The sequence below is a fragment of the Parambassis ranga genome, chromosome 6, assembly GCF_900634625.1.
Source record: "Parambassis ranga chromosome 6, fParRan2.1, whole genome shotgun sequence".
In the NCBI taxonomy this organism is placed as follows: domain Eukaryota; kingdom Metazoa; phylum Chordata; class Actinopteri; family Ambassidae; genus Parambassis; species Parambassis ranga.
The window spans coordinates 7,726,243-7,754,051 of record NC_041027.1 but is presented as its reverse complement, the minus strand read 5'-3'; positions in this window follow the sequence as shown (position 1 = coordinate 7,754,051).

Here is a 27,809-nt window from a genome sequence, read left to right as displayed (position 1 = left end):
GCAGGTCGACAGTTATGAAGACAGATGAATGATGCAACGCCTTCAGCACTGAGGGAAATGAGATCAGATGCTGACAGCTAGATGGACAGATCCCTGGTCTGGCATTCAAACGTTTTCTCACATCTCTCATCACATGGTCTGTGCACGCATGCCCCCCCCCCCCAAGATCTGGCTAGCTGGCCTATCTGCAAATGCGCTCCTTTACCTGCTCCAATGTACATGCTGTATTCTGTGACTGAGCAGCAATATGTGCAGTATTACAGCAGGTTGTCTGCGATAAACGCTTCACAAGCAATAATCTTCCTGAAGACCTGAAGTCCTCAGTGTCTGCCGCCGTGCAAAAAAATCTGCAAACATGTAGGGCTGTTTCATAATTCATAACACTCAGCCAGCATTTATAAATAGGGTCTAAAGTGCTGAAGCCTGAGAGAGATTATTACATGTATTAATCGCTTTCCTGGATTGTCAAACTTGTCCGTACTGTACTTATGTGCATTTATTCCTCACTGTGACTGGTGGATACTGCTCTCTTCACCATGAAAAAAAAAATCCAGGCCTGTGTCTCCTGTTGTGCCCTATGGCATTTCAAAATACAAATAGATATAGTATAAATAGCCCAGTATAAACAAAACCTAGTCTGTCATGGGAGAACAGTCCTATGCGACAATCAGCCTGAGGCCACTATCACAATATCATACAACAAGCAGAGGTGATGGGAGCCGGTAGGTGGCAGTCATGCCCCATTTGCAACATACACATGGGAGGAATCTCTGTCTCACTCACACTCACGCACACTCTCTCTCTCTCTCTCTCTCTCTGCCCTCCACACACACGCACAGATAAACAATAATTTGCGCTCCCTTCCCCTTATTAAAACTGACCAATGAATGAGAGGGATGAATGTAAAGAATCAATTAACGCGTGTCAGTCTTCAAATGAAGATGGACGCATAAGCTCTCTGCAGTAGGGCAATTTGAAGGCTGTAGAAGTTTTGAAAAAAGAACAACATGAAGACTGAAGGAGAGAAAAAGATCATATTTCCTGCCCTGGCTGCTGCTTCAGTCCTGCAGCTAACGGCACAGTCAATCTACCAGCAGTGACTGGGGGAAACAGACTCAGTTGGAGAAAACAGGTTTTCAGTGGGAGGTAACCAACACGGTGCCCCCCTCCTGAACTTATCAATTCATTGTCCGTTCGTGCTGCGCCGAGCGTAGTATTTAGGCAGGAAAATGCTGCTGAGCGCACCGTGGCACCGTAAAAGCGCACCGATGGATTCAGCCTCCGTGCGCGTATTGAAACGGGGTAATTTGTGACCACATCTTAAACCAGCCTAAAACACACAGCAGTCAGGAGAGAAGAGGAGGACGGGGTCTGGACTGGACGTTCGGTTCGGTGTTACTTTGAGGATCATAAGCTTTGAAACGATCACTGTGTGGCAAGAAGAGGCTTGATCTGCTGAGATTCATACATGGATGGAGCGAGGGAGCAGAAGTGATGACTGCTTTTTGTGAACTGTAAATCCCGCGCAGGCAGGGTAACATCAAGGCTCAGTGCGGGAAAAAAACATGTAAGAATTGAGCTTTTGGTGTACAAGGAAGGCTCTTCACACTTGAAGCCGCTGCCTGAATTTCAAATGGAGCTTTAACGGCTTCTGGAGGATACCCGCTGATTTTTTCCCCCTCTTTGCGATGTCACATCCCAGATTAACGCATTTTGCTCTTAGAAATGGAGAACGGAGCAACCTGAAGAGAGAGATCATCTTAAAACGCGTCAGTAACTTCTCCAGTGCATAGGATTTTCAATCAGTGTACTGCGGGACTTATTTCAACGATATAACCAGGAGGGAAAATAGAAATACGCGAAATCTTGAAACCTGCATTTGTTTGTGCTGTGAAATCTAATCCATGCTGGTGACTACTTAAGTGATTTGGCACTGGAAAAGTTACATTTGGAACAGGAGAGCAGGACGTTAAAACCAAACCAGCCGCTGCCGCTCAATGTATGGACGCTGGTCTGACAGCCTGAATGACGGGATGTGTCCACATAGACATTTACCCCACGAGGATCTCTGTGCCCCGCGTGTTTTTAGACAGGTCACTTTTTAAACACAAAATTTAAAATCTTAGAGACGACAGTGATACTTTACGCTCTAAGTCATCATTCGGAGAAAATCTAGGACCTTCTGTCGCTGTGCATCAGGAGAGTAGTTTCCACAATGGCACTTGTGGGTGCCTCCGTGATTTGCGCGTCCTGAAAGATAAAAAAAAGGAAGAAGAGGATCTGATCATCACTGTGAGAGGTAAAAGCGTGTCATCCGGACTGGTGTATGGATTACATTGCAAGTCGCTTTGAAGGTGGAACACGATGAGTATAACAAGAAAGTGCCACCTCGGATTCTGCAAAATTGCCTGAGAATTGCGGATTTTTTTTTCGATGCAGTTTTTGGGGTGGGAGCGGAAGAAGGACCGTTCTCCGTCTAAAGCAGGGATCCTGAGGACTTTGGCGTCTTCGTGAATAAGTAAGTTATTGTTTGTGGTGTAAAGAACATAGATCTGATTGTTCTCTGTGGCATACAGTATCCCATTCACCCCCTCGGTCCTGTTCGGTGTCCAAATGTGGTAGTTTTTGTCTCTTGCTTTGATGCCTGCTGCGTTATAAAGTAAATATGGGAACATCATCCCCAAGCCTGTTACATTCACTAATACTGCGGCCTCTAGCTTAAAGATCTGTAATTGTGGGCTGATCATGATGATAAGCAAAGGATGCGCGCGCTCGCCGTGGTCTGCTTGCTTTCACTGCGCGCCCTTGAGTCCAATACGCGAGCTTCAAGCTTATATGACATTTACAGTAAAGAAAGAGTTTTCTGCCAAACAAAGCAAGAAAAAACATCTGTTAAAACAACAAGTAATGTACGCGTCTGGTCCACTCACTGTTTGACATTTGTAACGTGCTGAATGCAAACCAGGCACCTGCAGCCCCTACATCCGCCTGTCAATCCATCCACTCTGTACCTGTATGCGCTCAACCTACATCCAGCATCTGAACACCTGCCATATTAAGCACGTGCTCCAGTCATCTGTTTTCATCAATTATAGACTGTAGATTAAATATTTAGTGTTTAAATTTAAAAGTCCAAGCGTGGCATCACTGGCAGCTATATATGGATGACCAGACATTGGTCTGGTGTGTGTTCATACAGTCCATACCCCTCTTCTCTTCCCTCCTCCTCCTCCTCCTCCGTGTGATTTACACAAACGGCGCTTGTTCACTGCCTGTGTGGAAGCCTGGGCCTGGGAGGGAGCTGTCCTTTTTCGTGGTGCTGAAATTAAAATCAGCCGCCTTCACTCTCTCTACTCAGCTGGAGTGAACATAGATGTTACAGTTCATGGCTCAAGAAGCTGAACCACTGACTGCTGAATAAAATCCTTCTGTAGGATGTAACTGTAGGCAACAGATGACACATTGTCTGATGCAAGAAGTCAAAAAGCAAGTTCTATCTATCTATCTATCTATCTATCTATCTATAGGGTGGCTCCTGTATTTTGATCCCTGTAGCTGGTGAGTTTAAAAATAGATATTTATTGCTTTGCTAACAAACCAGTGTTGGTGGTAGAAGCATAAATAAAGGTGGCTGTCACTATTCAGACAAAGAATAAATTGCATCTCTCACCTGTGTAAGTGAGAAACATGGCCAACATCATTCACACACTGAAAGAAAAGCCCTCTGTATGATGGAGTGACATCACCTTGGGGAGACAAATTAGACTGCTGATTTTTATGTTTTTGCCCTGTCAGAGGCTTTAGCATGATAAATCCTCCCTACATATTCCCAAGATTGCAGTTGTTTGTTGGCAAGTGGTGCAGAGTGATTCATGGTAATAAGCAGAGACTATTCCTCCTCCCCATTTAACACTCTTCAAACCTTTTCGTCCCTGTGGAGGACTCTCTTAGAGATGGATGTGGGCTGTAACTTTGGGATGTCATGGGCTGTACAAAGATTCAGCCAGCATAAGGAGTTAAATGACTTTAAAACTGACTGATTCACTGTGCAACTCGTGTTTGTTTATTCCACTTTGCTAGACTGACAACAGCTGTATCCCCAGTGTGTCTCTATTAGTCCTTCTAAGCGGTGGGAAATAGCCTTAGAGCAGGTGCAGCAGAGGGACCAAGTGGGACTTCCTGCTGCTCACACAAAGCCAGTCTGTAGCTGATAATGTTGCTACCATAGACATCTGTTTTAAGTCCAATTTCTGCAGCCATTGTTGTCTGACTTATCTATTGAAAATCATTCCAAGCAGCCGTGTCAGAAAATTAATGAACTTGTCATCTGGAAAAGGGCACTACTGCAATGAGGTGCCAGGGCCTTGCAAAGCGATCGGCTGTATACCCATGTTCCCTTCCCACATTCCCCTTTGTCTTTGTCTTTTTTTGCCTCCTCAGCCTGTGACTCAGTTCAGATCAAGGCCAGCACTTTGTGCCATATAATAAAATGTTCATTTCTCAAATCGGATTAATCTCTGTAAAGCCCAGCTTAGGACACCATTAGCATTCATTTCTTTCACTGCCGGGGACTTGTATCAATAATGGAGCTACCCCTACATTTTTCATCTTCTCTGTGTATAAAATCTCTCAGGGGGTTTCATTCAGTGAGAAAGGGAATGGTTACAGTGATCCGTTATCTATTCCCTTGCCTTTTGTATTGGAACTCAGCAGTGCGATGTTGGGGGTCTGAAGTGGTAGGCCAGATAGGAGCTCAAAGCCCTAATGCTAGAGGTGAAAGACGCCTTGAAGCATGAAGATGACATCAACCGAATAATGGATTATATTATTACCAGTCAGAGTTAAAAACAATATACTGGCATATATTAAGGTGAAGACTGTTAAATTGATCATGAACCCATGTTTAATTTTTAAGTCTTTTGCATCAATATTAGCAATGGCTAATATACCAGTACATTATCATGGGATATTTGAGTGTTTATAATCAATAAGATCTACTTTTTTCTAAAAAAAATACCTTAGTTATCTGTGATCAGCTGTGATGTCAGAATAGAAGCAGCAGTAATATTAATGTAAAAATGTTTTATAGTGCATTATGGTCAGTGATTGGGGATTTTATGCACAAAGGTTGGGTCACATGTTGATTAATCTTGCATAGTTGCAGAGGTAGGCAAGAAGAGAGTCACCTTAAAGGAATTGACACCTGAAAGATGCTTTGGTAAGCCTGCTGTGAGTTATTACTGACTCAATGGTCAGTGACATGGTGTTGCAAGTCTGCATTGCAGGCGGCTGTTGTAAGTGTGAATAAAAGAAAACACTTCAGTTTGTCTTAAAGTGTGCTGCTGGGTGATGCATGTGATCTTTTGAAGGGGGTGTTGTGGTGTTTTGTCACTGTTTGCACACTGTAACAACAGCACCTACCTTACTGGGAAATAGAACCTTTTTTTGTCTCTTTCTGGTGTACCACTGACGATCATCACTGTTCCATGCTTTTATAATATAATCTATTCTATCAAGCTGACACAAGCATCCTGGGCCCTGCACACATACACAGACAGACAGGAATGGGATCAGCAGTAGCCCTGCTCATTAGTCATCCGTTCCAGCATGTCTGTCTGAATGTTCTGTCGAGGGAAAGAACAGCTGAGCAGGGGGACGGCTGCAGCGCATTCCACCAGTCGATGGATTAATCAATTGGTGTTCCAGCTCAGCCCATCCATCTCAGGGAATAATCTGGGAGACATCATAAAAGTGCCATTCTATCATTCTAGAGGCCAGGGAGCACTGCTCCTTTTTCTGTCTCCACTTCCACTGTTATCATGGGAACAGGAGTGAATTAAATTAAATATAGATAAGTGAACTCAGTTGCGGTGGTTGCCAGTGTGTGTGTGTGTGTGTGTGTGTTTCTATTTCAAAACAATCCACCTTAAATATTTTTGCTGCTGTGACTCACTGCTAAAAAAGAATTCTTCCTACTCCATCACTATCTCTCCGTTTCCTGCGTAAAATTCAGCTAAGAGCACTGACCTGAATTCAGCAATGCATCATTACTTACCACTTGCCTTACATCACCCACCTTGCCAGTCGTGATGATGATGGTGTCTTTTCGACTTAGCAATCCTCACCTTCCTCTCTGCTGCCAGTCTCTCGCTTCTTGACCTCACTGGAATGTCACATACTGCTAAAATGAGAGTGACAGCACCCGAGGAAAGACTGATGTGATGGCTCTGTTAATAACAGCGTGCCTAAGTACAGGGTAAATGCTCACAAACACATCCCCTCACACACACACACACACTGATACACACGCATTAACTAAAATATATACATATGCACCACAAAGGAGTCATTCTTCCTTCCTCTAGGGCATCTGGGCAATGTCTGTTTAAAGTGATACTGGCCCTGGCTACCACATTAATTCTTGCTGCTAAATTAAAAGGTTAAATGAGGTGGGAAGGGGTGGCAGGCTATCTCTAAGTGCCTCACTTTATTTTCCAGGATGTGCCTTCTGGAGGTAGACATATTTAAGTACTCCTCTGAAATAATAATAATAAAAAAGCAAAAGACAATAAAAAAGAAAATTGAAGGTAGAGTCATAGATGAGACCTTCCTCTCAAACGCTGTCCTCTCAATCTTTTGTTGTTGACAGTGGAGTTGTGCATGCTCAATGCCCTAAACACTCAAAGTTAAAAAACATTTGAACTGAAGAGATGTCCTTCAAATGTAGCTTTTTAGTGGTCGCATAGCAACAGAGCTGTGACTTGCACATCATTTATGGTCTGCTAGCTAAAATAGAATTCAGTGATAAATCAGAATTTGGTTACATTATTTTAAAATTGTCACTTCTTTAATAGGCCTCCTCATATTCAGGCTGGAATCTGTCAATCAAATCAGCCTGAGACGGGTTAGTGAATCCAAAGAGGAGCTATGTTAAAGTAGACACAGGCATGTGCATGTGTTTTCAAGAGGTTGTACTGCTTACCTTTTGACTCATCGTGTTGTTTCTGAGATAAAAAAGAATATTCCCCGTAGCTGTGATGCATACTTGACCTGTATGAGCTGAGGGGGTTCTCACTGCAGAATAGAAAAGAGTTCTTTCATACACTGTTGTGTCCATAACAAAATAAAAGCTTTATATGCAGGGGTAGTAGGGGTAATAGGGGTAATATTGTGTACCTTGCCCCTCAAGAAAGCAGAGAAGGCTTTTATTTAAACACACTCTACTTGTTTTTATTACAGATACCTCAGCATCAAAATATGGGAAACATTGCAGCTGATTAAATGTGCATGGATCAAATTGAGAAAAAAAATCAGCTGGTCCTGAGAACATTTCTTCAGTGTTAGTCACAGTAGCACAAGTGGAGTAGAGTTATTATATTGAGGGTTCAGTTACTGATTATAAAATAGTTACCTTAAAATCAAATCTAATAAGTTCTAGTGAAAAGGCTTGTTTGGACACCTTCACATTGTGTATGACAGAGGGGCTTAATATTATCAAATCTGTTTTTTAAAACTATTTCAGGGTTGTCTGGAGATTCTGGAACATAAGTGTATGTTCTGCTTTTGCTACAGTGTGTGTGCGTGTGTGTGTGTACGCGTGCGCATGTGCCCTCCTAAACCAGTGCCTTCTGCAGACCCAGGGGTGCAGAATGAGTGTCTGGGATCTGGACATCTGGGTCGAGCTTTGCCGTCTGTCTCCCAGATCTGCTTTAACTTATAAGCCCAATCGGGCTGGCAATCAGATGGTAGCTCAACTCAGCTTCACGGCAGGAGTCTGGTCATCAGTCAAAGCTCCACAATACAACACAGCATGGTCACACCCCAGATAGCAGTCACATTGTTAGACTGTTGAGCTATACAGACGTTGCATCTTTGATCATATCATACATATCCCCCTGTGTCCATACCCAGAGTCTTGCACCTTTAAAGGCACAACAGCATGCTACATCACAACACTGTGCACCTAACTGTTAAAGATGTGGCTCTCACAAAATGTCCGTCTAGAAAATATGCATTAATTCTAGGACATACAACATACCCTGTGTTCTGTGCTCACACCTATTTATCTGCTTTCACTCATGGTTGTTTGCGCATGCATGTGGATATGATCTGTGTGTGTGTGATAGGTGTTATTTGCATGTGATAATGCTTCTAAAATAAGTGTAATCTTCCTATCCTTTTCAAGATACAGTCTAATAATACATATATTTAACTATTCAAAATGTATAATGGTCCATCTCAGGGACATCTATTTCATTTTCATAAGGTAGCTACACATTTTCTCAGTCCTGTTACAGGAACTGTTGTTTTTCTCTCATATAATCATTAAGTTTTATGAAATTATTGGACATATGTTTAAAGTATTTATATTTTTTCCCCAAAACATAACTTTGCTTGGACACATGCTGTACTTGTTAAAAAAACGGAAAGTAATTACAAATTCTTTTCCATCAAAGTCAAAGAAATACCCCCAGCATACGGTATTTGCTAAACGTAAAATGTTTACTTTGGCCACATAACCCTTAGCTTATATGCTAGCCCATGTAACTGGTGTGCACTACAAAGTTTCTTGTGCACACCATCATTCATTTAAAAAGAACTGATTATATTTATTGTTTAGAAAAATCAATCTGGTAACAAGAAAAAAACATGTATAACAGGAATGAAAGAAAGAAAGATAGAGGGTAAAAGAGTGATTGTAAGATGGTGGGGGAAGGGAAGGTGGCTAGTGTATCTACTGTCCTATTTTGCAAAAGAAGAAGAAGAAGTCTTAAGATCCTTCTATTGACTAGAAGTTAAAAAATATGTTTGGTCAGGATGCAGAAACTATAGCCAATAGTGGTCTAACTAAAAGTGAAACAAACACACAAAACCCATCATGAGTAAAACATATGTCTGCAATTTGAGTGACTTATATTTGGTTTATACACTTGGCAAACCACACACACACATTTTATTGCCACAAGTATTCACTCTCCCATCCAAATAATTGAATTCAGGCGTTCCGATCACTTCCACGGCCACAGGTGTATGAAGTCAAGCACCTAGGGGTGCAGACTCCTGTTACAAACATTTGTGAAAGAATGGGCTCCCGGGAGGTGAGTGGATTCCAGCGGGGTACAGTGATAGGATGCCTGCTAAATATCCCACAGTGAACTGTCAGCGGTATTGTAAGTGGAAGTGATTGGGAATATCTCACTGCATATCTGCAGTACGAGTGTCTGTATCTTTCTGTATTTTCTTTGCTAGCGACTCACCCTGTTAGTCTCTGACCCTAATGTGTCATTCATCATGGCACCTGCATGTAGGCAAGGCTGCCCTACTATGATGGTTTTGATCTGACAAGGATTGACTTACACTTGATTTAATCCAAGTTGTCTCTATAGAGTCTGCCGAGGTACCAGTCTGTTTCACTGCTCAGGTCAAGGCCTTGTGACAGCGCCTGTCAGTCTGCTCCTCTGCTGCATGTGTGAGGAAGAAAAAAGAAATGCTGCAGAAAACCCCGAATGGATGGAGAGTGCTCATGCATGCCTGGTTAATGGGTTATCTCCCTCACAGATGACAAGAATTAATCCTAAACAGATGCCACCTCATGTAATGAAACATTATCCAAACAGGCAGATTGTCAGGAATGAAGATAGCAAGGAAAGCTTAATTTTCACATGGTGACAATTCGTTTTAAAGAGATAAATGAAAGGCTTCTGCACTCAGTTTAAAAAAGTCTGCAGTAAAGGACAATATGCGTGGAAGGGGAAAAAAAATCACACAACAGCAAATGTTGCAAGTTGTTGATCAACGATGAGTTAAATGAGTTAATCTGTATGTCAGGGTGTAATATTTCACATTTAAGAAAACAAAATTAAACTGATGGATTTAAGCAGTTGGGAAAAGCAGTAGAGAGGTAGTTAATCGTGCTTGATGGGAAGTAGTGTGTGTATGTGTGTGCATGCCCAGTGGCTAGCCTCCTGCAGCCTGTGCCAGACTCCTCAGCATTTGGCTACAGCCCGTCTGTCACCGAGGAAAAAAAAAACCTCACACAACATTCAAGGCTGTGTCATATTTCATTTCATTTAAGTGAATAAATTAACATAATTTTAACCACTGGCAGATACATCTCAATGGAAACTGAGTAGGCAGGCTTTATTATGTCCAATGTAGATGTTCAAAAAGTAAAAAGTTAAACCTAAAAAGTAGTATGATGGGTAATGTTTCAGGTTATTGAAATTTAAAATCCAGTTGGGTTTGTGGTGAGGTTAAAAGGATCATCTAACGTTGAAGAAGAACTCCTATCTAACTAAATTCAAATACATTCACATGTTTTTGCTTTGAGTACCTACATTTGGAGCTACTGACACTCATAACCTAAAAAAAGCATCTTTCATTGAGTTAAGGTGATAGATATCACCTTTGAGCTGTACAGAGGGGGCAGTTCTTTTTGGGTAAACAGAGGATACCTCCACAGGAAGTCTGATGATATTTTTGTTGCTTTAGTGACTCCTGCAGGGTAACCGTGCAGAGGGAGCTGGTGGAAGGAATGCAAATTAATGTTGCTTATAAAAACTATTATTTATCTGCCAGTTGCAATAATTACACAAACTTTGTTGCACCAGCTAATATCAAGCTTCCAGAGAAATCTGAGTTTCTTTTTTTCTTTATAACAAACAATGCTTGTTAGCAGGCTAACATAGATTACCATTGAAGCAGCCAGATGTTGTCGCACTACATATTAGCAGTCATCTGTCTTGGAATAATATGCCAGCATTTTTGTAACTATTTCTCAACCCAACCCATGAACCCACTCACCCATTTATCTACTGTAGTGGGTGCTGTAGTCCACTCCGCCTTTGTCAGTATGCTTGGCCTACCTTTCACCTCCATCAAACCAGTCATTGCAGGTTGGTGTGAAAAGCATCATAGCTGGAGTCCCACATATGGAAAAGTGGACACAAATGTCAGACTCAAAACTGCAACACACTCTGAGACTTGGTAACTAAGAGGCTGAGTCAGCACTGTGTAAACTCCACAGGCTTGAGTGTTAATTTAGATGAAGCTATGAAGCTGTAGCTGTAAGCTATGAACTCCCAGCTGAACTGAATCAAAAGAAATCTAATGATTGGCCCATTTTAGAACATCACATAATATTTGCTTTATTTATAGAAGAGGATATGCATATGGAGCCCAGGTACACTACTTTAAATGTTGTATGAATATTATCAATCAGCTGCGGCCTCCTTATCTTATCAAGATATCTTTGGAGGAGTCCTTGATATTCCTTGTATGTGACTGGATGGTTTGATCCTTCTCCGCTCTGGAGTCTGTCACAGTGATATAGTGATTATGTATAGTAACAAGGGAACGTTCCAGGCTCTATGTTGACTGCTAATTGGGCTCCAGTGTAACGAATGTGTCATATTAATGACCCAGATCCAGCTCATTGTAATATTCATGAGGTGTGAGGATTGCCTTTTCTCTCTGGGGCCGAGTGTTGCAGAGGTTTATGAGTGTGTGTGTGAATGTTACAGTTTGTATGTTGATGTGGATACAAGCGTGGGAGTGGAAACAAAGGTTGATCACTGTGCAGCTCTTCTTCAATTTATCCTTTTGTGTTCCTCAAAAGCAGTCGCAGCACTCGTAGCCTTGTTTCTATGATGTGGGTTTTCCCCTGTTCCGATGTCACAGATATGAAAGGGTGTGTGTTGATTTAAATCTGCAACTGATGTGCAGAAAAGTGTTCTAGGGTAATGGGCTCACTTTGAGTAACATTATGTTAAAAAAAAAGACTGGAAACCAGGTGGCCTGTGTTAAATCATCCTATTCAAAAGCAAATAAAAAAATGAAGCGTTATTGCTGAGGCTGATAAACACTTACTGTTTATTTAAGACGGTGACAGGTTAAAAGGGGTCGTCTCTGCTTGATGAAAAAGGTGGGACTGCGACTGGCATGTTATCCTTCCACCCTTCCACCAAGACCATATTCTGGTCTTTCTTTATTCTATAAATTCTCTATCATGTCCTCACTATCATATTGCATTCTTTGCTCTAAGGCAACAGTCTGCTGTGCTATTTTTTATTTTTTCAATGCCTGAATTGGAATGTAGTTAAAATAGGTCGCATGAATGTGAGGTGTCCCTTACGGCTAAAAGGGTTAAACTACTTAAGTTAGGAGGCAGAACAGGAAACAAGCTCTTCCTGTTGTGGTCTGGACTGGATCACACTGGACCAGCATGGTTGACTAAGGACAGGACAAGGTCCTTTAAAGGACAAATAAGTTGGGAGCTGTATAAGTCATGAACCGCCTCGACTTGTGTGCATTGAGGACAGACTTCGCAGCGCTCTGCCCTTTTTACACGGCTCCCTGCTAATTAGAATTCTTTTAGTTTCAGTTTTGAATGATGAACCTTAATGGCAAATTGTATTTCCTTGTACAGGCTAAAATGATGCATAAAAACAGGGGGTGTTACTCCGGCTTCTGTCTTCCCAAGACAAATTGGATTTTAATGAAGAATGAAAGTGGCTCTGTGGAGTCTCTGGCATAACGTCAGATCCAGCACAGTAACTTTTGTGCAGTGATGAGGCATTCATTACAGCCATTTAAGAATGGCAGCTATCAATCTGCAAATGAGCTGTATAAGTCATATAAATTATACTGCAAGTGTCAGAAGCACACCCATAAATGTCAAAAATGCAAATAGTCTTCAATAGATTGCTGGGCAAACAGGAGAAAATGTGGATGAGTCTCTCTTTTTTCTTCACCGCAGAAAGCTAGGATCCTCTCATTTAACGCGACAATGGAGGATTTCATCACTGCAAGAGAAATGAGATTCACTGACTTAGGGGAGATACAGAGTTCTCAGTGTTGAAATAGTAGAACAAATCTTCACAAGACTGTTCTGCCATCTCTGTACTCATTTGTTCCGACATCAAAGGATCGACTGCATTGTGATTACAGCCTCTGTGAAGTGGACCTTAATCCAAATTAATTGATGGAGCAGTGCTGGAATATGCTAACAAGAAAAGCATTGTTTTGTATGCACCAATAAAAAAAGTTCAGCCTGGGTTTTTGAAGTGAAACATTTTCCTGCAGACCTCTGTCTGTTAACAGTTAATATCAAAACACTGGAGAAAATCTTGTTTGGATCACGAACACTGTTTTCCTGTACTGTATTCTCTCAGTTTGAATACAGGTACACATGTTATCTATCAGTAACACCACGGTTACAATGCTTCTGCAGTCTTCTCAGCTCAATAGTACTGTCCATTTTAAGGTGGAATGTGTTTTATAATGATGCTTTATAATTGGTCCAAACAACTTTAACCTTTAAAGGGTAAATCCAGACGGCTAATGGTATTGTGTTTGGTTTCAAAGTAACTTAAAACAATAGCAAACATTAAAAAGGGCCAGTGTAACTACAGCCACAAAAATCACTGGTAAAAATAAAACACTGCAAATTACATCAAGCAAAATTGTATCCAAGACTATACACTGAGCTCAAGTGATCAACAATACTTCATCATCTCCTATATGATAACCGAATTACTTTCAGTTTAATGCCTCCCTCACCTTGAAAATAGGTAACAAGCCAAAAAGACTGCTGTTTGCTCCACACCTTCAGTGCTGAGTGCCGTTGCTGGAGCATCCTGTGTGTCAGACCCGCTCCTGAACTCGGACAGCACAGTTATTGCTCACTTGCCAGATGCCTACTAACCTGGTGTCGTGTGTGACATTGCAGTCCCACTTTCTCTGGCTGTGTCTTTGGCTGTCATTCAGCTGAGCAGAATTGGGAAACATTCTGCTTAATCACCAGAGTGCATGACATAACCATGCTCCTGCATCTGGGCTTCGCAGTAAACCGCCACTTTAAATTGTTTTTCTTAGAACTAGATATAAATTTAAAAAAAAAAAGTCATGACATCTGGCACATAAGTCACCCTCTTTGGATAACCTCAAGGTACAAGAAAAGAAAGATGGAGGATTACACTTTGACATACCATGCACAATGCACTGGACCTCGGTGCAGCTGAGGTCCAGTGCAATTTGATGTATTTTAAGCTCAGCACCCAGGAGCTGTTACAGTATTTAAAGAGCCTGTGCAGCATGCTAAACCACACACATTTAAGAGAAGATTAAATCGCTTAAAGTAATTCGTGTTTAAAATTTCACTCTAACATAAGCAATAAATTAGGGCTTATACCGTGTGCGATGATGCATATTGTGATAAGGCAGCTTTGTTTAGAAAACTTTTTTTGTAGTTAAAAAAAAAAGAAATAAACTTTAGGTAGTGTTCCTATAGGCTACTCACATATAGATACACTGTCAAACATGATTGATAGGACATTACCATGAAGACACATATATGTTGAGTTTTAAATGTTTAAAACGAATCTGTGCTTCCTCCCCTCCCCCCCGCTTTATGCACAAATACACACAGCTCGTATGTTGTATAATTGTAATTTGTGTAATCCAGTTCAAGTGTGAAGCGCCTTCCTGCTGAATCGCATTATTTTAAAAGGTGTTCCTGTCATTTTGTCTAACCCTTGATGAGTCTTCCTTCCCTCTCTCTCTCTCTCTCTCTCTTTCTAAACTCTGCTATCCCCTCGCCAGCCTGTTAAACACTCAGTACTGTATCTTCCCCTCCCATCTCCACTATTCTGCCTCGCATTTCTCTTTCACTAATCTCAATGTGCTTTATGCAAAGTAATTGGTTTAGAGAACTGTTTATCCACATCCTCCACATTTCCCAGCTCATGTGAAGCCATCTCTGGTAACATGTGTGCCTTCAATCACACAGCTCTTCCAGAGCAGTAACAATACCCCGGCTGATTTCAGCTCTACTGTTTCCTCAGTAATAGGAAAGCTAAAGGCGGCTGGCTGCTGGGGCATCTTGCAAACAAGGCAAGCATGGGGAGGGGGAGAGCAAAGCTCCTCCAGAAAGCAGCCACATCAGCGCTATTGTTAGCACATAGCAGGAGATTAACGCTGATGGCTGTATGTGAGCTAGCAGGCTTGGCTGGTGTTCTGTGTCGGATGCTAACCCAGCCCACCCCTGCTGCCACTGCCGCCATGTCACAATTAGTCAGAATAGCTGCAGACATGATTGCTTGCCCTGGTGGCAATGCAGTCAGTCCATCTCCAATCACTCTGATATCACTGTTCTGGAGATCATTATCAGCATAATGAATATTGCACCCGTTTTCACCCAGTAAATGATACACTGCCAGAATCAGAAGATACATTATCCACTGTCCATTTCCTGGGTTTCTCAGGCTAACAACCTTACAGTAGTTCTGTAGGAGTCAGCGAGCAACACAAGAAAATTCACAGGTGTTCATAGGAAGAAGAAACATTCTACACCATAAGGTGAAATCTATGCTGGATTTTCCACAGGAACAAATTAAATCTCACCTACAGCCGCTGACAAGAACACTGAAGCAGCAAAGGACATGCATGTGTGTGTCTTTCATTCTCAGCAGGTACCTGTTTCCCAGCACACACACACACACACACACACAACTTTTCAGTGCCTCTGACTGATTACAGAGCATGATTAATTAGCAGACAGATTGCTAAACGGTGGTGAACATAGTTTGATGTGCAGAGGTAAAGAGCAGACTCTCAATGGAATTCAATAATGTCCTCTATGCCCTGCTCCCTCCCTTAGTCTTTTCCCTCCTATCCTTCTCTTCCATCTATTTCTTCCTCTCTTTCTATATTAAGCTCTTCTGGGTTAATCATTCCTAGAGGACGACAGCCACCACAGCACTGCAAAAAAAAAAAAAGTGACACAGCTGCGTGGAAGCGGCTTCTTGTGCAACCACTTCCAGTGATTACAGACCCTTTAAGGGATAACCACAGATCTTACAGCCACACTGGCATCAGCGTTGTACACTTCAGAAGAAAAGGTGATGAGTCTAGGCTTTGTCTCATTTTCACAGAACCAATTCACTTGACCTTATTCCTCATTTATACTTCTATTTGACTGTCCTTTCACTTTGGCGCCACAAGAGGTTTTTCTAATCTTCATCTTATTATATGACATTCCTTCACCTCTCCTAACATCCTCGCACCCTGTTTTGTTCTTGGATCCGATGGGAGGCGAGTGTTCTAATTCATTTGTTTGCATATGGGGGATGTGTCCGGCTCTGATGGATGGCTTTGGCTCTCACGGTCCCTCAGTAGCTCCAGGTTTACAATAGAATTTGCTTTGAGTCTCTCAAAGGGCTGCATCCTCAAATAGAGAGAAATAAATAAAACACCCACGCACACACATACAGTACATACAGCATACTGACACACAATTCACTACTAACAATGCACACACTGGTGCCACATACAAATATTCATATGTTTTCACCAGTAATTACAAATCCAAGATATAAATAAAGTAATTAAACCTGCAGTATATAGGTATATATATATATATATATATATATATATACTAAGTGTAATAACCAGAATGTCCTCTAATATTCTCACATGAAGTCAGCAGTTGCCAGTAATCGTTTAGTCTGCTCCATGTCCAAATTAGTCTGCATGGTGACTCTCCTAATCAGTGTGGTTGCAAACTGTGATGTGATGTGACTGCTAACATGAAGTCTCTCTCGCTCTGTCTCGCTCTCTCTCCTCTTCACACACACACTCATACACACATATGCACACACACACTCCAGGGGTCTCCAGCTAAAGTTAAATGTCTGCCAGCTGAGCGTGTCCCTCAGTTGGGCTTTTGTTTGTCTCCAGCTGAAGCTCTGTAATTTGTCCGCCAGTAATTTGTCAGGAATGAGGGTTTTGTGATGCCAAATTTGTCAGAAGATATGTGTAAGAACACAATTTTTTTTTAATCATGTCACACTTGCTGCATCTAACAGCAACGCAAATAATGTGTGTGTCTGTGTGCAGTAAGATAGTTGTGGGCTGGGATATACTCACAAGCACGTATTTTGGTGGTTAAAGTTGAAAAAATGTTAGACCAGACACTGGGGTTCACATTCAGGCTGCCACCTGTGGTTAGGTTTAGGCAGTGAAGAAGTTTTGTTTAAGGGATTAGGCTTATACGTTTTACCTCAGGCCTACAAGTGTCTAAGCGTTAGCATAAAAATACTTTGATAATCCTGGATTGACTGCAAGATTATATTTTCTAATGGGAATAAATACTGTATGTTGTAAGAGAGCACATTAACATATTCATGACTTGTCAAACAGGCAAGTGAACATTTCCTCTTTAGATAAATAAAAGCACAGTTGTGTGTCTGTGTGTGTCTTTTCACACATGCTGTATGTATGAATTCATTACAGGCTGAGGCCACACTCTCTGGTGACACTCTGCTGCAGAGGTTCTGTGTGCTGCATACAGCTTGTAGCACTGAGTGCTCCTTCATCAGCTGTAATGGAATATGCATTCAAGTTTGCCCTGTCTTCTGAACAAAGCTGTGTAATCTCTTGTTTTGATCCATGCTTTTTTGATGCCAAATTAAATGCACAAGCCCTCGAGACATTTCTGCATCTGTAAAAATCTCAGTGGCCAAGACGCCCATGACTCTGCAGGGTAAACGGCAGGCATGTGGCAGGGGAGATGTACTTCTTCGGTTCATTTCATTTCTCTCCTCTCTCTCTCTTTCTCTCTCTCTCTCTCTCTTCTGTTGTATTTCTCTAGGTCTCTCTGTCTGACTCATTCCCAAAATAGATCTACAAACCAACGTGCAGTTTCTTGGTCAGGGAGCACCAGTAGTATTGTGGGAGAGCATTGGCGTACATGATTTATTATTAAATCCTGGTTATGTAAACCACCAGGAGATGACACTGTGCATTAGTGTGTGATTCACCATAATTCAATTGTATAACAGGCCTATTTCAACAAGGAAATTGGAGGTGGTGTGTGTGTGTGTATGAGCAAGAATGTGCAATGAGAGGACTGCATCGTTTGATTCATTTCCTGTTCATTGAAATAGTTTCTTTGGTGACTGTAATCTTCAATGGTAACATTGCCAAGTGCCTGTAAGTCTTTGATGATGGAACTGTAAGGGTCTACAATATAGTATAAGTTTAAAAATTGAGTCATCTTGGCATCCTTTGACCAAAATGAATTTCAAGTTCAAGTTGTAAAATAGCATTGCTGCTTTATTTCAAAGCCGGAATATATTTAACGTTTTGACTTTTAACAGATAAAGAACATCTATTATCCTACAAAATGAAAAGTTAAAGTCCCACTCCTGCGCTACAGCACTTTACTGGATAAGGACTGGACTATTGTGAAACAGGCTAAACAGATTCTCTTGGTTACTCTGAAGAAAAGCATTAGAATTGATAGTCAATTATCCAGTCAAACTAGAGTAGTGGTTATTTTTTTCTTCAATTTGCAACAAACATGCAGTTTTCTCAGCTTCTATAGAAGAAATAGAAGCATCACAAACCAACAGCACAGGCACAGCATGTACAAAAACCTCACGTATAACGGCAGGCTGTGTGAAAAGTAAGCATAAACATAAACAAAATCTGTAAATTGTAGGTTTGCAATACATTTTTTGTATTTAATACTACTCTGCAAAGATCAAGAGCTTATGGTTATGGTTTAATCTGGGTCACTATCAACCTGAGATGATAGTGTTTGAAAAATGATCCATGCATTTGAGGGTAAAGAAGCGTGACCAGCAGTGCCATTCAGGTATCAAGGGAGAGAGGGTGTCCAGGTTTACCCCCCATACAATAACAATGTGTTTTCTGAATTTGGGGCAGCAACATTTATCAAATACAATGACAAGGTGGCTAGTATCCCATGTTGTTATGGAAAAGCATGCTATTGTAATAAAAAAAGACTCAGCTGAAATTGCTGATGACTCACAGAAGCATGTGTTTGTAACCTTGTCCTAATGTCCTTCAGATCCAGGCTCCATGTTACCTCTATGTTATGTTCATTCTCTTGATTTTACTTCATTGTAAAATAGAGTCTTTCAATATTAACCCATATTGAACTACAGAACAAAATACACAGTTCCTCCTAGTGCCAAATAAATGTTTTCATTAAGATGAGGCAAAAGCATGTGTCGCTTTTATTTTAGATGTATTCATCTGCACTATATGACCAAACCATAGCTGTTAACTCTGGTGTCAGCAAGCTGCATGAGTAATAAGTGCGGTGTTCAGTCAAAAATAAAATCAAATCCAATGTAGCAGTGTGTAAACAAGGATATTTCTGCAAGCTTATCAGTTGACTTGTAATACTGATTTTATCCCTTCCTTTCATTCGCTTGCTCTTATTTTGCTTGATGTCCTTGATATCCTCTGCACGTTGATGAAGCCAAATGACTTTAATCATAGAGTATCTGCATTAATAATCTAGAACCCCACATCAATGCATGTATCCTGACAATCTGTTGTACAGTCTGGGTAAAGATGTGGATTTATTGAGCAGAACTGTGCTGTAATAAAGAAAACATAGAGGTAGCAACGTAAAAAAAGGAAAACTGGAAGATTTTTTTTTTATCTTGTCATTTATAAAAGGCAATTTTATTATTTATTTACCTGCAGTGTTTCACTCTCCTGTGGTTGTGAAAAAAAAAGTAGACGTAAGATCTCGCAGCTGGGGTGAAAGTCATCACCATGGTAACAAGCTAAATGGTGGAAAAGTTTGTTGCAATATGTAATGCAACAAACGGTTTAACACAGAACACGTGTATGAAAGGGATTAATGCGAACCTCTCCTTTCTATTGACCCTTCACTGTGGCAGCAAATGTGATTTAAATGGAAGGTTAATGCTGGAATTTTATTCAGACCCCTCACACGTTCTTCAGTGCGGGTCAAAATATACAATGCACACACACACAAAAAAGATAAAGCACTTGCAAATGGCAGGAACATTTTTACTCAGGTCATATTGTGCCATGCCATCTGACCTGGCAGGTCTCCCAGAAAAGAAATAGAGGGGAATCACAGCTGCTGTCTCGCACTTTCTCCCCCCCCTCTCAGTGCCTCACTCGCTTTCCAACACAAGCGTTACCCCATCTATCCAATCCACATGGGAGGATGCAAAGTCTCAGTTATCATGTTTAATTTGTTTCCCACTGTGTCTCTGGTGTTCTCAGCTGAATTATCAAAGTGGTTTGATCTCTTTTGTTACATTCAGTATGCATGCTAACCAAGTCAGAACAAGAACAATAAGAACAGAACATGAAAAGCAGCAGTAAGAAGACTTGACCTGCTTTTTGTTATAACGCACTGCATCAAATAATGTCTACATCTTTCAGTTATGATTTTCATTATGCTTAATGTGATGACACTGTTTGAAGTGAGGCAGCCAAATTCAGACTGTATATGTGAATATAAGTGGACCTTTTAATGCATTTCCTAGGGAGCAGGAGATGCTTTAACTGTGATATCTGACCAAGGAGGTTTGATCATTACACATGAGACTTGTTTTGTGAAATTTACATCTCTAAGGAGATCAAAACTGTGGCCCCAAGCAAGCACACGAGCAGTGTAAGAGCGCATGGTGAACCACGGTGTAGTGAGCAATGACCCATGCTGAGGTTCTGCTCTGATAATTAAAGTTCATTGCTTTTCCATTGCGCTTTTTTTTTATTTATAGCGTAATTTAATTTGGCATACGGGGACAAAAAATAAAGTGCACTTTAGAGTCTAATTGATGCTGGTTTCTCCTTAGTCCTGCATCCTCAGCATTCTTCCTCTCCAACCAATGAAGTTAACTAGGCGGGGGATGGAGTGCTGAGGGAGATGGAGAGGAGGGAGGAAGGCAGAAAGGGTGGGACAGACAAGGGAAGAGGAAAAAACTAAGGAGGTTATCGAATGGGAGGAGGGTGGGGGTGCAAATTTGATTTCTTCTACATCCATTGTTAGCTTGTGGCTTTGAGAGGCTGTGAAAGCAGAGTCCATTTTCTCGTTACTGTTGTGAGGAAGATTAGCAGAGACTTGGGCTCGTTTCTATTTGAACGATAATGAAAAGAGTGTCTCTATACAAACCCCGCTATACTCTTGCAGCAGGTCTCTTATTAGGCTAATAAAAAAGACAAATGTGATGGTTCCGTTTGATCCACCTTATAGAATCAGATAGTGGAGAGGGTTTGTGTTGTGGCATTACAGTGAGAGAAGCCCTCATGTGGAAATGGGTTCCAACGCTCTCGCCAGGTGAGATTTCTTACAAGGGAGCTTTGCTGCTGAGGAACACTTTACTGGAGCAACAATGTCATCTTAATCATGTACTTACTGAAAACCTGCACTGACACAAGGCCTGCAACCCTCCCTAGATGCTAGAAAAGGGGAAGGGATTGCCTTACGAGGGTCTGGAAGTATGAGCTCCCTCGCATACCTTCTGCGCCACTCTTATTTTTAGTATCTTGACTTTTTGCAGCTATGGGGAACCTCCCAAATGACCTAAATGTAAGAATGTGTTTGACACCTTTGTTCATTAAGAGAAATAGGGAACAGAGAGGCAGCCTTTCATTAGCTCCCATGACAACACCAGGATGCCTGGAACAGGCCATGGAGAGGCAGCTTTACAAAGCTTATGTAGCCCCACTTCTCTGCCTCCCAATAATTCACTCTGGTCCTGGTGGAGTAAAGGTGTCAGCCAAGACATTCACACCACAAGTTTATCCGAAAAGAGAAATAGAACGATGAAAGGAAAACACCAGTGGGGATGGAGGAGGACAAGTGGCTCTTTTAATGATTCTGGAGTGTGATGGGAATGCTGTTAATGAGGAGGGTTGGGATAAGAAGCTATGCATCCCACGTAGAGACAGACAAGCCTGGGAGGAGCTTGAAGAACAGCTCCGCTTGTTCTGTGCATTTACAGTCGAGCAGAGCTCTGCAGACCACGGGAGTGTGGGATGAATAGAGTTTGACTGTGAGGCAGGCAAAGATGGCATGAAGACTGAGCAGCTCCCCTCTTTTTTTCTCCTCTTCCTCCTTCTCCCAGAGAGACAGTGGCAGCTCTCTGGTGAAGATCAGAAAGGTGGGAGATGGAAAGTGAGTGGGAGTGGGTGAAAGAGGGAGAAGAGAGAGACAGTAGCCCCGGGAGGGTACATTTCCAGTAAGTAATTCCACTGGGGTTCTCCCCACTGCTCTTCAGTTTCCATCTCCAGATGAAAAATAAATAACCTCTTCAGACGGCCTCCCTCTCCTCTGAGAGAGAAAGAGAGCTTTCCCAAGAGCAGTGTTCACTTTCCATGTAGTTATCGCTCTGTCTCCCCTCTTTAACTCATTCTTTTTTCACACACCATCAGATGGACACTCTGTCTAGTGTATATGTAGATGACCAGAGCATGTTCTTGTTGCATAAGGAAAGATTAATATTTCAAATATTACTTTAACACCATCATGTATAATGCATGTTTACAGTGCTGTGAGCAGAGAGTTGCTTTAATTTATTTTATATAAATATTTACTCCTCAGTTCAGGTGTCTACACTGGACAAATACTACTAATATTTACTCACACTCTCCTCCCATAAACATGACCAGAAGTCTATTTGTCTGTGCTTTATGCTCGTACTCTAACAACCACGGCGGGTCTACAAACAGTGGATGACCCACAGAACGATATTGTGCCTGAACACCTTCACAATGATATTGTGCTGCCAACCAAAGGTTAAGGAAGCAAATAAATGGATCAATTTTCTGAATCTTGTTTGTATTTCCAGTATCAGTCAACTTCTGCCTCCTGAGTGCTGTCTACTTCTTTGTACAGAACACAATACTGCCTTCGTACATGGAATAAGTAACATATACTTATCTCGTCCGCATTTGCTTCCCGTGCAAGCATGGCTGGCAGAGCATGGCAGCAGGTGCTGCCAGGCATTGTAGCTAAAGACTAGGTCTGGTGCAAGATTGTTCTGGAAAGCACTGTAAGGCTGATGGCCTTGTCAAGACAGAAAGAGAGACATGTACATGACAAGTGCTCTCTGCTATCTGATGCCTCTCTGGGATTTCATGCAAAAGGCTGAGCAGAGGATAGAAGTCTCTCGTGTGCAGGTCTGGATTTGATTGTCCACTTTCTTGCTACTCATACACACTACACAAAACAGCTAACGCTGTGCTCTGGTTATTCACGCGTGTTACATAATGTAGGTCACAACAGTTTTGCAGCTTAGCACTGGGAAGAAAAAGATGAACACATATTTGAATGTACAGGTGCTCACCGATCTCCTCTTTTTCTATCTTCTACTGCCTCTATTTAGCACGATAATGTTCAGCATTATAATCTGGCCTTCATAACACCCTTTCTGTAAAAGCATGTCAGCATTTCCTTTACTTAACTCTATCAACTTAAACTCCTGATACCTGTAATGAACGCTCTGCTTAGTGCTGATACCGTACTGTAAATCCGCTTAGGATCCCCAGCTTTCAGCCCAACAGGGGAATAGGATAGCTACGCTCCTGTATGCTCACTCTTTTGCATGGTTCATAGCAGCAGCCTGATGTGAGACTTTTGCATGATTTTGCACATCATGCTGAAACATAGATTCTCATGGAGCTGAGTGAGAATCTAAGTAGAAACAGGCATGCATGCAATCAGAGTGTGTTATACTGGATCGTGTGCTACATTTTTCTCTGTGAGGTTAAGACATGGAGTCAACATTTTAACATTTACTGCTAATTTAACAAACTTAAAAATATTAAAAATCATGCCACATTGCTCATCTACACGCAAACATGCATGAATGCAGACAATAGAAGAGACCTGAAGGAGCACACACATGCAGACATGAAACAAACAATAAGTCTTACACCCTGCAGCTGTGTCTACAGACTTTAAAGTTCATTACACTGTGCTATGTTAAAGTAATGTGATGTTAACTTTATCCTGAGGGTGGCTTGCTAGAAAAGGTCATCGGGGTCATACAAATCAAATGGGCTTTTCTCCATGGAAACATATTTACTCCATGAATTTGTGCAAAGACTTGCACAAAGAGAGGACAGAGACTCCCTAAAATTAAAACAGAAAGTCTATCCTCTGGGGATTGAAAATATGCTGACTAATTGTTGTTTCGATGGGCTCATTTGAATTCGCATGGAGGTAGAAATATTTTTGCAGATAGCAGCAGAAAACAAACATAGTTACATTTTATTTACTTAATAAATTGCAGTGAGATCAGAATATTAAAGAAACCTGAAAAGAGGACACGCACTCTAGGGACCTTAATTATCCAAAGCAGATTAGATTAGATAAAAAGTCAATGCATGTGGGGACTGATGGAAAGTTTTATAATGTATATTTTTGTAAATTGTCTGCAAAAGAAAAAGAAAAATCCATTTCATTAGGGAAAAAAAAAAAACGTGTGATGCTGAATTCAGTCATTGTCAAGAGACTGAGCCTGGTGATTCCAGGCTATGCCGTAAAGTCTGCATACTCATACCATCAAAACACTCAAAGGATAACTCCATTTTCCCATTTTTCTCATTTAAAACAGGACAAACTGGAATTAAATTAGTGGAAAAGGGGGAACTTTATAAACACCAGATACAAAACAGCTGCTCTGTATTCACATTGAGTACAGGTATAGAGCAGTGGCAGTAAACTCTGACATTAAAAACTTTGATCCTATTATTCTTAAACTTGTTTTGCATTGTAATGTGTTTTGAAATGTCGGTCTTTGGCTTCAGTTTCAGCTCTATATTTTTGTTATTTTATGTCCCTGACTTAGTGTCACTTAGTGTCACAGCCACATACACTGTCCACTAATAGTTTTTGATGTTGTGCCACTGAAGGATTTCATCTCCAGTTAGCATTTCTGAATATGTTGTCTTTAGAAACTTGTCACTCCAATGGCACACGTTGTTATCTGTTTGTAGCTGCATTCATTTCAGAAGCTTGTTACTTTGTTTAATCTTGGATAGTTCTCTATTGCTCACTTTACACTACATCCCTCTATAATAGCTCATTTCTTGCTAGACTCCTGAACAAGGCTTCAGTTACACACTGAGCTAATGTCTATAGGACGTCTGTGCCTTTTAGTTGATGCTGATTGCACTGTGGCCATTTTGAAGTTGCCTTTTGTAGCATCATCCACTCAGTTCTAGAGCAGTCCCATGCTATCAACCCAAATGATGAGAAAACTGCAATTACCTTTAGTAATAATTAAATTCAGCACTATAACATCTTCATGAACCTGCACCAGAATGTGAGTTTTTTCCCCCAAATGGGTCACGAGTGAAACCTTGTCTTTAATCCAAATGACTAACATCAGAAAGAAAGAACAAAAGGGGTAAATTGTCACTTAGTTTGTCAGCTGGCCATGTTCGTTGTGACAGCAGGGCACAGGAGCTCCTATCTGTTCATGGAGACCTGCACGCCCAGTGACTCACCATGATGTCCGTCACATCAGGATATGAAATGACTTATAATGATAACAATAATAAAAACCCCACTGCTCTTCTCACTTCTCTTCTCCTTTCCCTTTATGCGTCTCTCACCTTCTTTGCTCAAACATCACACTCATTTGTCCCAAGAATTCGATATACCACTTCACTTTTTCTTCTTAATTTGTATTCCCCTTTCCTCCCACTCCAAGGTTTTCATTTCTCAGCCCTACCTTGAGTTTCATTCTTTAGCTGCTGCTCTTACCTTGATCCTTTTCTTATACTTTTTTAAAGAGTGATTATGTCCTCTTTTACCCCCTCTTTCCCCTTCTCATTCCTGTTAATTAACAAAAACTGTACACAGAGTTAAATTGAGTTTCAGTATGAATAAGCATATGCATATGCATATGCTTATTGGCTTATACCTCCTGTATTGCTCATGGCATTGCATCCGTTCTCATGCAGCTTTCTTTAGCTGCTGTTGCCAGCCTTTCATATCAGAGTCAGACATTTGGAAGGAGAAATTCCATTTTGGTAATTTACTCCTCTGCCTTTCTGCAGCTAACCATGCTATCTGTGTCTTTCATCTTCTGTGCTTTCCCTGACTTCTCCTTCTGCCTTTTAGAGTGTTGATATTGTGCCTCCCTCTGAATACTTCACACTTTTTTTCATCCTTAATGGTCTTCTTCTCTAAGTAGAAGCATCGTCATGTAGTTCTCTCAACCATAATGAGTCTACATGAAAACAGATCACAGTGCATGACTTGGAAGACTTTTTGAGGGGACCACACCAATTACCTCTCATATCATGAACAACTGACAGCTACGCTGGTGAAAACCCCAGATATCCCTTCCACACGGATGAGTAGCAAGCAATATTTCCCTGTCAAAAATCATTTCATCAAGACAGGACTGGCCTGAGTGAAACCAAGAGCCATCTTTTCTCCTCCCCTTGTTGTCTTGTTACTCCGTTTTCCTCTTTAGCCCAATCTGTCGGCCTTCTTCCTCTCAGAGCATATCTCATCCCTCCCCTCCTGCTCGAAATCTCTTTGGACTCCAAATGCTAATTCAGTCAGGCACTTAATCAGACATATTAATTCCATATCTCCCCTGATTGCACTAATTCCACTCTGCAATGAGTTTCTCTGCGGCATCCCTTTGGTGCAGCGAGTTTTAAACCTCTGTGCTAACCAGGCTCTGTACAAGCATTCCTTCTGAACAGCAAATTAAAATGTGTTGACAGCAAATGTACAGTATGGCAGAGATAAAGCTACATGCTGTAGTCTGTATTGTATCATGTTGTGTAACCCTACGGCCATTTTCATTCCATTGGACTTGTTGATAGCCATGTTCTGTGTCAATCTAAAAAGCTGTGCATGAAGCAAGGCAGACCTCGTCGGCACAGTTACAAATAAGAAAATCTGGCAACAGCACCACACATTATGGCACCATACAGTATTTGTCCATATTTCAGGCAAGTCTGGTTGCGGGAGCCAATGACTACACACAGAAATAAACAGAATATGCCAGAAAAGCCTGTAAGCTCTCGTAATGTCTACTGACAAATGGTGCACATAGCTGTATTAATTAATATCATATTAAAGTGCAGATTTAGCTGCATTCTAATTTAATTAAGTCCCAGATCATGTAATTGAGAGAATTACAAAAAATGCTTTCTTTGTTCCAGATAATTGTATTCCATCGTAATGCCTGCTTTAAAGTCCGTTAATTTGTTTTATCTCATCCCCATCGTCTTTCTTGTTGCTTGTTTTTTTAATAAAGCTTGGAATCCCTGTATGCACTTGTATCATGTCGAAACAAACCTCAGAGATTTTATGGATGTTTTTAAATGTTTTGATATGATCTCTGCTGCAAAATCAGAATGAAAACATGCAAGACTATTCATATACATACATACATATACATACATACACATATATATATATATATATATATACATATATATATATATATATGTATATATATACACATATGTAGTGTTTTGTCACTTGTGATAGTAAAAGAAGCAGATATTTGGTTTGAGCCCTGCTGGACACAGATGGATTTGCCATTAGATGTGAATGTAAATGGCAGGCGCAGCTGAGCTGATTTCAGCACTTACTGCTCCTCTGGGAGCCAGTACTCACCACACTGCAAACCACCACTGCCCAACCCCTCCCAAGACCTTAATTGAACGAGTGGCTGTGCGGCCAATTGATTCAGCCTGACATGCATTTCTCGTAATTTCTGGCGGGTGATGCAGTGTGACCTGCAGGTCAAAATATGCTGAGATCTGAAGCAGAAGAGCGTGACATTAGTCTTGATTTGTTGGACTACTACTATTTTAGAGAGGGATTTTTATCTCTGTGAGTTCATGGGAGATACAAAAAAAAAGTAGAAGTATGGCTGGGTAATTCTTTGATAGAACCTTAAAGTGACAACTGGAATTGGACTGAATATGTGATGGGATAATAAACGAAGCTCTGCAGTTTATCCAAAATA